The sequence below is a fragment of the Tachypleus tridentatus genome, chromosome 10 (genome assembly GCF_004210375.1).
Source record: "Tachypleus tridentatus isolate NWPU-2018 chromosome 10, ASM421037v1, whole genome shotgun sequence".
Taxonomy (NCBI): Eukaryota; Metazoa; Arthropoda; class Merostomata; order Xiphosura; family Limulidae; genus Tachypleus; species Tachypleus tridentatus.
In genome coordinates this window covers 156,703,537-156,712,968 of record NC_134834.1, presented here as the reverse complement: position 1 = coordinate 156,712,968, position 9,432 = coordinate 156,703,537, and the positions used below count along the sequence as shown (strand labels likewise).

Genomic DNA, 9,432 nt, shown 5'->3' with positions numbered 1-9,432 from the left:
TCATAAATCGTAATTTTTTCATATGAATGGTAAACAACCAAATACATCAGAACGACATAGAGCCACATGCCTTTTTCTATATTCGTCATTTGACTTTCAGAAATTGAAGTCTTTTTAAACATATTTTTGTTTACTTAATTTTTTATCACTTGTAGTTTTAATTTTTCAATCTATATAGTATTTTCTTTAAAGCAAACATAAGCAGGGGGTTTCTACTAGTTTATATTTGGCACTAAACGTTAGTAATATTCAGCAATCCAAACAGGAAGCAGTGAATCAAAGAATATATTAGGCCTCTACGTCGTATTTTATTAACCCTAAGGATACTATACTTGTACAATGGGATTTGACTGTCACTCTTATAAATACCCATGATCCCGCTCGGAACACTACGCAAAAAACAATTATAAAGTTTTGCTAAATAGAACGTTTTGGGGTTTGATACACCAAAACACTAAACGCTGGTTACTGCTCGCACGTTTATATCATAGGCCTAGAATGTTCTAATATAGGAAGTGGTGTCACATTCGAAATAGCTTACGTCATTAAATCTGGCAACAACGAGGTTAGTCATCTTATACAGTACTGCAGAAATATAATGTAAGGAAGGACTACAGACTCAAAAAAAATGTTTGTTTTGTTTGTTTATTTTTTTAAATTTCTCGCAAAGCTACACGAGGGCTCTCTGCGGTAGCGGTCGCTAATTTAGCAATGTATTACTAAAGGGAAGGTAGATAGTCATTACCACCAACTGTCAACTCCTGGACTACTCTTTTACCAAGGAATAGTGTGATTGACGCCCCCACGGCTGACATAACAAGCATGTTTGGAGGGACTGAGATTCTAGCCTATGACTCCCACATTATCCTAATGTTAACACAAAGCTGCACAATGGATTATCTGTGCTTTTATCCATTGCAGGGAATAGAACCCTGGATTAGTAACCTTAGCACTGATTTACTGGTTGGTAAACGTCATTAAAATATTAATATTATCCCACTATTAATTTTTATTACTCAATCTTACACAGATCAAATAACACAATGCAAATTATGGATTTAATTTACTGTTATTTTAATTTTTATAAGAATCTGTTCCTCATACAAAAACAGGCCATGTAATTAGCGTGTGGGGCAGTGAATCACTGGGTCCATGGTTCGCGTCCCATTGCTGCAAAATCTCGCATTGCACCTTAAGAGCGTAGGTGTATCATTAAGAGAGAAGGTAAAATTCCTTTATTCGATTAAAGTAGCCCATGAATTAATGGCGGGTGCTGCAATCTCACTGCCCATTTAGTTTAAGCTATTACTATATATCTTTAATACCAGATACACAACAATTCCGCTACTACACTCAGTTGTTTTTTTTTAACTTTCTCGAAGCTAATCTCGTTTACAAAATATTTAACTTTATTTATTCCTTCTTTGGCTTTCTACGCGTGTTTTGTTAACTATCAGAAGCGAGTTAAAATGGGAGTAGCTGTGTTAGTCGCACCTCATAGTGTGTTTCATTCGTATTAAATTTTATCTTGTTATATTTTAATTAAAGAATCAATATTCTAACTATATGTTATATCATTCAGGTTTCAAGTATTAAGTAAGTAAAGCATATTCTATTATTTCTTTGTTGTTATTTTCATTACAAGTATCGGTTAGACTGTTGCATATTTCTATTATTTTTAATGTTAATTATAATACGTTTGTTGTAAATATTGTTTTACATTATTAGCTTAATATATGGATTTCGAAAAAACCAAAATCTCCTAAAATGGCCGAACGTCGTGAGATATTATTAGGTTTACGGCAGAAAATATCTCTGATAGCCTGGGTATTTTACTAATAAACAATGCCTTTTAGCTTTTATAACTAACAACGTAAATAATTATATTCAATTAACTATATCCATAACCAGTTAGGTTATTGTTTTCTCTCGAAGTAGGTAGCTTCCTTTGGTAGAAAGTTAATATTGATTTGATAACAAAAGTGCGTTATTGCTTTGTACCTTCTTTCTTTTTTACCTAAAAATGATGTATAAGAATGGAAGACACTTTCTCTGCTGTAATAAAAGTCCATATTATTGACATTTTCAGCCAATATTCTCACTATATCCAGTGCCATTATTCTTGTTGGTAATAGAGTTGGAGTAGCTTTGAAAATAACTAACTTTTATTTACAGTTATATACTGATCACCTTAACTCAGAGTTAGTTGTAATATCATAAAATAACTTGTCACTTACAAACAGAATACCTGAAGAAAAAGGTTTGTCTTGAAAGTGAGGCACCGCCTAAAAAGAAAAATTATCAAATAAATATATTTAATTTTAATTTGCTTTGCGTGACTATAAAGTAATTTTTTATAAATTTTTAGGTGCTTTTCTAGACTATCTTACTTTTTCTGTATTTCTCTCTCTCTAAACTTTACATTGCTTGAATTATTATTATAGTTCATAACCTTTTCGAGCCAGAATTGTGAATCGCTGCGTTCCATGGTGTGGTTGTGTGATTGCTTTAAAGGTATTATTGTAACTTATAACCTTTTTGAGAAACAGTGTACGTTTGAGTGTATCTATCTCGGTGGATTCTACACAGGCAAAAATGGTTGAAACGGCTGTTGTCTAAAACTAATGTTATTTTCATTGTTAAGATTATTGTCGAACAAAATTAATTTGAAACATTGTATCTATACAAAGAAAGGACCGTACTATAAAATAAATTTTAAGGTATTGTTAAGGTAATGTACAATGCTTATCAGATGAATTTGGCTTTCAAAAGTTGATATAATAACACAAAACAGAACCCTACGTTTAACTGGCCTTGCTATATTTGTATGCAAAATAAATCAGATCTGTATTACTGTGTTTTGAGCTTAGAGAGAGTTTATCTTTTTTTGCAGAATTATGTTTCTATTTAAAATTTCTCCCAAGTACAATTTACTCCCCTTCATGCATTGTTAGTGACGTCAAACAACTCTCATTTCGTGCGTGCGCCTTCATCTTTAGAATAACTCGCGCATTACCCTCCTCACTCTCCTAGAAGAGCCTGTCTTTAAAGCCAGTTTGGTAGCAGCATCGATTCGTGTCAGCCTAGTGTGTCGGTCGAGTAGCTGTTCGTTTGAGCACGTTTAATCCTTCAGAAACCAGACTTTTCGTAGGTCTAAGAGCAGCTAGGACGATAGCAAGGTAAGGCACATTAATGCTAGTTATAATGTTAATCTAAGTATACTAGTGCATTTGCAACTGAAAGTATTCTAAGAAAGTTCATCGGGAAGATGTTTTAATACAATCTTTGACCATTCTGCTTCTTTGCGTGAGTAAAGTACTTCTTATAAGCGTTTGAGCAATTTACATTTTAATGCACGTTCGTTGCCTTGAAACGTCTTAATACAAGTTCATTACAATAACAAATAAATAAAGTCAAATAATTCAAACGTCTCAAAAAGTAAGCTCATATTACCTCACTTATCAACTGATATTCATCATGGAGAAGGAGAAATCAAAACGAATATCAATCTTTGAATAAGTTATAAAGAAATTTTCAATAGATGGCTTTTAGTTTGATTTGTCTAGAATATAAACAAACATGACTGTTTTAAGAGCTTCTATTTTGTTCTCATGATATAGAAAACGTAATGTTCACGCTATATTGTGTAAGAAGACGGACGTACTAACAGTTCAGGTAGGAGCTGAGGATGTCATTAAGTAATAATTATATTTCAACCAGTACTGGGTACTAATGAGTTTAACTTTAATAAGTATTTTTTTTTTCTATTTCCATCCTTTGAATATTGTTCAGTAAAATAATTCTGTAAGTTTTTATATTAGGTATAAAGCGTTTTAAGCAGAGGTATAATGTGCAGTGTGTTACGTACTATGATTTATCTTGGACGAGTGTGTGTGTTTTTCTTATAACAAAGCCAAATCGAGCTATCTCCTGAGTACATCGAGAGGAATTGAACCCCTGTATTTTGGACGAGTCTCCGATTTGTTATGTTACGTATGTTACATATTACGATTTGAAATAGCCGAAAAATTTATATTGGATATATAAAACGATAAAAATAAATAAATAATATACCTAAAAGTTAATTTCCTCGAAATGGACCAGAAGGTTGCTTAGAGGGATCATCTGTTTTAATCACTTACACCACTATACAGTTGTGTGTTGTCTGTCTGTGAGTAATAAGACACTAAAATGATGTCACAGAAGGGACACTTAAATTTCCAGTTTGTAATGTCGTAACGTCAGTAAAACGTGTGCTTACCGTGAATCGCGTATTATTTGGGCATGACATATGGACTTTAAAAGCAAATAACAAATATATTTGTTGCTTTTCACTTTAGTTTTATTTAGTCATGAAACGGAACGCTTTTAAAACCATGCAAAAGTACATTTAGTATAACTGGATATTTTTGCAAGCTAATTATAACTCAGTTTGCAATCACCATTATATTTCATTAACTTTTTAAACATTACTGTAGTAATTCATAATTGATACTTTCCTAGTACGCCTAGTTAAGATGGATAAAAGCAAGTGTTTAAAGTTTTTGTTCTTAATGGTTTTCTTTCTTTTTGTTATTTCATTTTCAACCACTACCAATGATTCAATTATAAGCTCGAGAACTTGCAACACTAAACCTTTCAGAGGTTCTATCTCTATGTTTGATAAGGGACAGTTCATTGTACATCTTTGTGATGTCTTCTTTTCTTTAGATTTTTAAATATCTGTGTAGTATACAATATCATTGTTTTCAACAAACAGCTATAAATGGGCTATTTTGGTAATTTTTTCCATTTTAACTTGTTTTTCTTTGGTGTTATAAACTTTTAGACTATGATAAATAAACAGTAAATATAGAGACAAGTGTGTCAACTCAGTACTTAATACTCGGTTCTATAGTATGTTTTTTTCTTAAATATTAACATATTAAATACATTTCCCGGACTTTCACAAAAAAGCTGAAAGCTCCAATATATGTTTGTCAGTACAAACACGAGACAATTTATTGATAATTCACTAACAGCAGTTGGTATTTGTTTGCCTTTTACTTCTAGAGTTTTTTAATGATGTATAACTACAATCAACTGTACATTATATTGCTTTGTTGTCAGGACTGTGTTAGTTTCCGAACTATAATCAACTGTATGTTATGTAGTTGTTAATGTTTAAATATGGTTAGCTAATATTAAAAAGAGGTTTGAGGTGCTCATTAACATACTGACGCTAATTCTACAGAAAGCATTTACACATTTTGAACTGAGAGCGATAAGAAAGATTGAGACATGAAAATTTTTTATTTATATTCGATATTAAGCTCATTTCAATTTTCTTCCAGTAACACCTCATTTTAAATGTATAATAATTAACCAGTAATGGAGAATGCTAATTATTAGTTTTGTTAAATATTTCTGTTTATTGTCATCAACAATTTCACGACTAATTATCATCTTCGACAAATGTGTTTTTATGTTCGCATTTCTCAGTTCTGTTGATTACACTTTCATCAAAATATCACCTAAGTTTATTGTCAAGGTAATATGAAACGTTTTCTATAACATAATCTAATCCAGTTTTAATCACTCGAACACACAGTTGAGTTTAATGTAATGATTTGAGTTCTGTTCATGGGTAGTTTGTTTGGTTTAATAATAACTCGTTATTTTCTTAAATTGCGTACTTTGAATATTTATCGATTGTTGTAGTTGCTCTCACTGAGTTTGGATCTGATAGCGAATATATTTCTATATTGAATCCAATGTAAAATATGCAAGTTTATTTGCCATCTATAGTTTTTTACTTTTTTTTCTTCTCTCTCTCTCTCTCTCTTTCGTTGAAAGAAAAGTTTGGACGCAAAAACAAAGTTAATTTTTCTTTAACCCCTGTAAAAGTGTTTCCCTGGCAGAGCTTATAAAAAAGCGGAACAACAGTGCTATATTTATTTTCTCGCGTATTAAGCATAAAGATGACAAATAGATTATTAACATAAAGAGGATTTTATGTCTTAATTTAAAAATTCATGATCGCAACTGATTATGTTAATCAGAAAAAATAAGTTGAAAATATGAGCTTTTCAGTTAAATAAAGAAGTATCTATATAATAAAAATAACAGTGGCTTCATTTACTTTTAAGTTTAAATTTTATTTGATTAGGTTGATAAAAGTGCAAAAATAAATTGTACATTAATTTTATATAAGTTTATATACGTATTAATATATTTTTAGTTTGTCAAGCATCAACTAATAATTTATGCGTTTACGAATTTGAATTATACGGTTTTTCCAAGAGGTTTAATAATGTCATGAGGTGAACAGAACGCAGATATTCCAATATGTTTTTTATGTTTATTATTCACGTTCGTATTTTTAGATAACTATGAATATGTTGTACACGTTTTGTTCACTAGCTGGTTTGTTTGCTTTGTTTATGCACGAAGTTGCAGAGTAGGCTACCTGCACTGTGCCCACCGTAGATCGAACCCTGAAATTTAGTGTTATATGCACTGAGACTTACAGTTGAACTACGGGGAAAAAACATTAAGAGTGTTCACATTAATTTAAAAAAGTCAGAACAACCATTACAAAAACTAGCAAAATGAAACAAAGGAAAAACTCAAGAGAAGAATATAAAAAAAGAGTTGTTTGTTTGCCATTAAACACAAATATACACAATGGGCTATCTATATTCTGCTTATTGCGAGTATCGAAACCAGAATTTTAGTGTTGTAAACTCTGATAATTACAGCTGACTCATCATGGAGCTGTTAAAACAAACATAGTAAAAGATACTGCGTTACGATAAACGTAAAATTATTGTAAAAAGGAGCTTATGGTGATTCTTAACTTAAGTGTGGAGGTATCTCTTTTTTCATGATTCAGTTGTCTTTGAAAGTGAGAAAAATAAAATTAATGTTAAAACAGACTCCTTATTCGAAATAGTTTGGCAACTGATTTGCGCGTGTTTCTTTACAATATGCACAAACCTTAATGTGTGTGTGCGTATTTCTTTACGAAATACAAACTAACTAACGTGTGTGTATGTTTCTGTATGAAGTATAAGCTAATGTGTTTGTGTGTGTTATTTGATTAGGACGTAAGACACATGAGTAATGTTAGTGATGTTTTTACAATGTTAATATCTTGTATAATTATAAATAAGAGAAAAGTAGAAATACTTTAAGCCTAATAATTAGAAAATAGAAATTATAAAGCTCTATAATTGTGGGAAAAAATACTCTCATAAACATGCAAAATAATGGTGTTATTTAATTCACTCATTCCAAAATATAACTTATTAAACCATAAAATATAATGGATCCTATTAGTAAATAAAAGCAATAAAAGCTGCACACGTTTATTGACTTGACTATTTTTAGTTCCATCCTTATTAGGTAATGTTGTACACTTTGGCTTGGATTTCCGTGCAGAGGAACAATAACATTAAGCATCATTTAAAACAAAGATACCCGGGCACAGCTGGAAGTGGCAAGTTACAGACATAATATAAGGTCCAGTGATTCTAGAAATGTGGAGAAGAGGGAGGGAACTAGGCATCTGTTTTACTATCTTAGAATGTTTTACATGTTTCATTTGAAGGATTTCTTAATCTCTCTTACGTGAAACAAAACTGGAACTGTGAAGTAATGTTGCCCAACGGAATACTATTTTGTGTAGCTCAATGCAAACGTATTGAAGGACTAACTTTTACAAGAATTTAAATTGCTTATTTTGTTTTCAGTTGTAAAAACACGTGTTTTATATATTTTCTTCACTTTTTTCTGACCTGAATTTAGACCTTTCTTTGTTTGTTTGTCAAGTATTAAGCTTTAGGTCTAATATGTTCGTTATTACATATGTATTATTATCCTTGTTTTCATTTCGTGGTTGAATTACAGCCCATTCCTATAACCGTGATTGCTAAATCTCATATCAGAAGTTTCTACCTACTTTAGAATACCTATTATGTTAGCTTTTTCTCTTAAGTTATAAGCCGTATTAGGCTGATTTATCAAATTTCATAAATAATACATTATTTTTATAAAAGATAAGAAACTAACCATAACTATTTTTGTTTGTTTTAAAGCAAAACCAAGTTGAGCTATCTGTTGTGTCCACAGAGCGAATAGGGTCGAATCTCGGGTTTTAATATTGTGAGTCTATGAATTTACCGTTTTCTCCCTCACGTGACAGAGGCAGCTAATCTGTACCCCATTGGTAAATAATAAAGGCTGATTAATTAAAAAAAACTGTATGTGTATATATATATATGTTTATGAAACAGGAATTTTCTGGTTAGATTTTCCAATCAACTGACACGTATTACAAGTTTCACAAAACTTAAAAATATCTTGTCTAATTTTTGGGCAAAGGAAATGCCTCATAATTTTATCACTCGTTTTGTTGACATTTAAAAGACCTCCCATAGGGAATTCATATGCCACTTTCTATATATCAGAATGATATGCTTTTATAACGACGTTCTGAAGCTGGTTCATCACGTAGTCTCCATTTTTTCATTAGCATACCATTTTTGAAAAATAAACCATTTGAAACTTTCTTTAGTTCGTTTTTAGGGACTGTATATTTAAACAATGAAGGGGCATGTGTTTTATTTTCTTGCTTGGTGATCTGTTTACTTCTGGTAAATAGAACTTCACCCTGTGAACCAGGTTCTCATGTTCATCATTGTCACTCACCAATGAGCTGTCAGTAGGACACTTATTCTTAAGTTCCCTGTAGGATCCAAGAAATTTCTGAGACAAATCTATAATACTGTCCTCTAAATACGTGTCCATCATTTGGTTTTGGCTTCATTTCTTAGCCTGAGATTGAGTCACAACACACGAGGAAATCACATCAGGATTCTACTCGACAATAACATCATCCTTAGATGAAAGTTATCGGCTCGCTAAGAATTTTGGGATTGGCAACAACTTTTCCCAACAATAATTATACACCTTAGTTGGCAGAGTAGGTTTTACTACAACCACAATTTGTCTGGTTTAATAATAAGTAAATGTTATGAAGTAACAAAGCTGCCTTAAATACCCTGAGCAACAACAGTGGCAGAACTCGAATCTAAAGACATTATAACTTCTAACAACAATGACTGAGTCACCCCAGCATCAGGTACAATACTGGTGAGTATGAGATTGGCTTGTAATTTGTCAAATACATATAATTAAAAGACACAAAAGTTCTGAATTCGTCCCTAACTACACCATCCTTTATATCAGTTGACAAATCAATAACATCGAGAGACTTGGTGAAACTACGTCCATGCGTGGACATAAATGCACTGGGTGTTCCCACATTTTTCAAACAGTAACATTCGGAGATAACATGACCAGGTTTTTTACAGAAATGGCAGACAGGTTTTTATGATTTAATGAAGTTTTATCCCATCTGTAATATAATTTCGAACAAGAGAAACTGGA

The 9,432-nt window shown here is 31.6% G+C and overlaps 1 protein-coding gene across 1 annotated transcript in view; it reads left to right on the top strand.

Annotated features, from left to right (window-relative positions):
• The first annotated feature begins 3,038 nt into the window (after positions 1 to 3,038).
• LOC143230713 (regulator of G-protein signaling 3-like) overlaps positions 3,039 to 9,432 on the top strand; it is a 73,574-nt gene continuing 67,180 nt past the window's right edge. The window contains exon 1 of the mRNA XM_076464743.1: positions 3,039 to 3,179. The gene's annotated coding sequence lies outside the window, so the exon portion shown is untranslated. The remainder of the gene's footprint in view (positions 3,180 to 9,432) is intronic.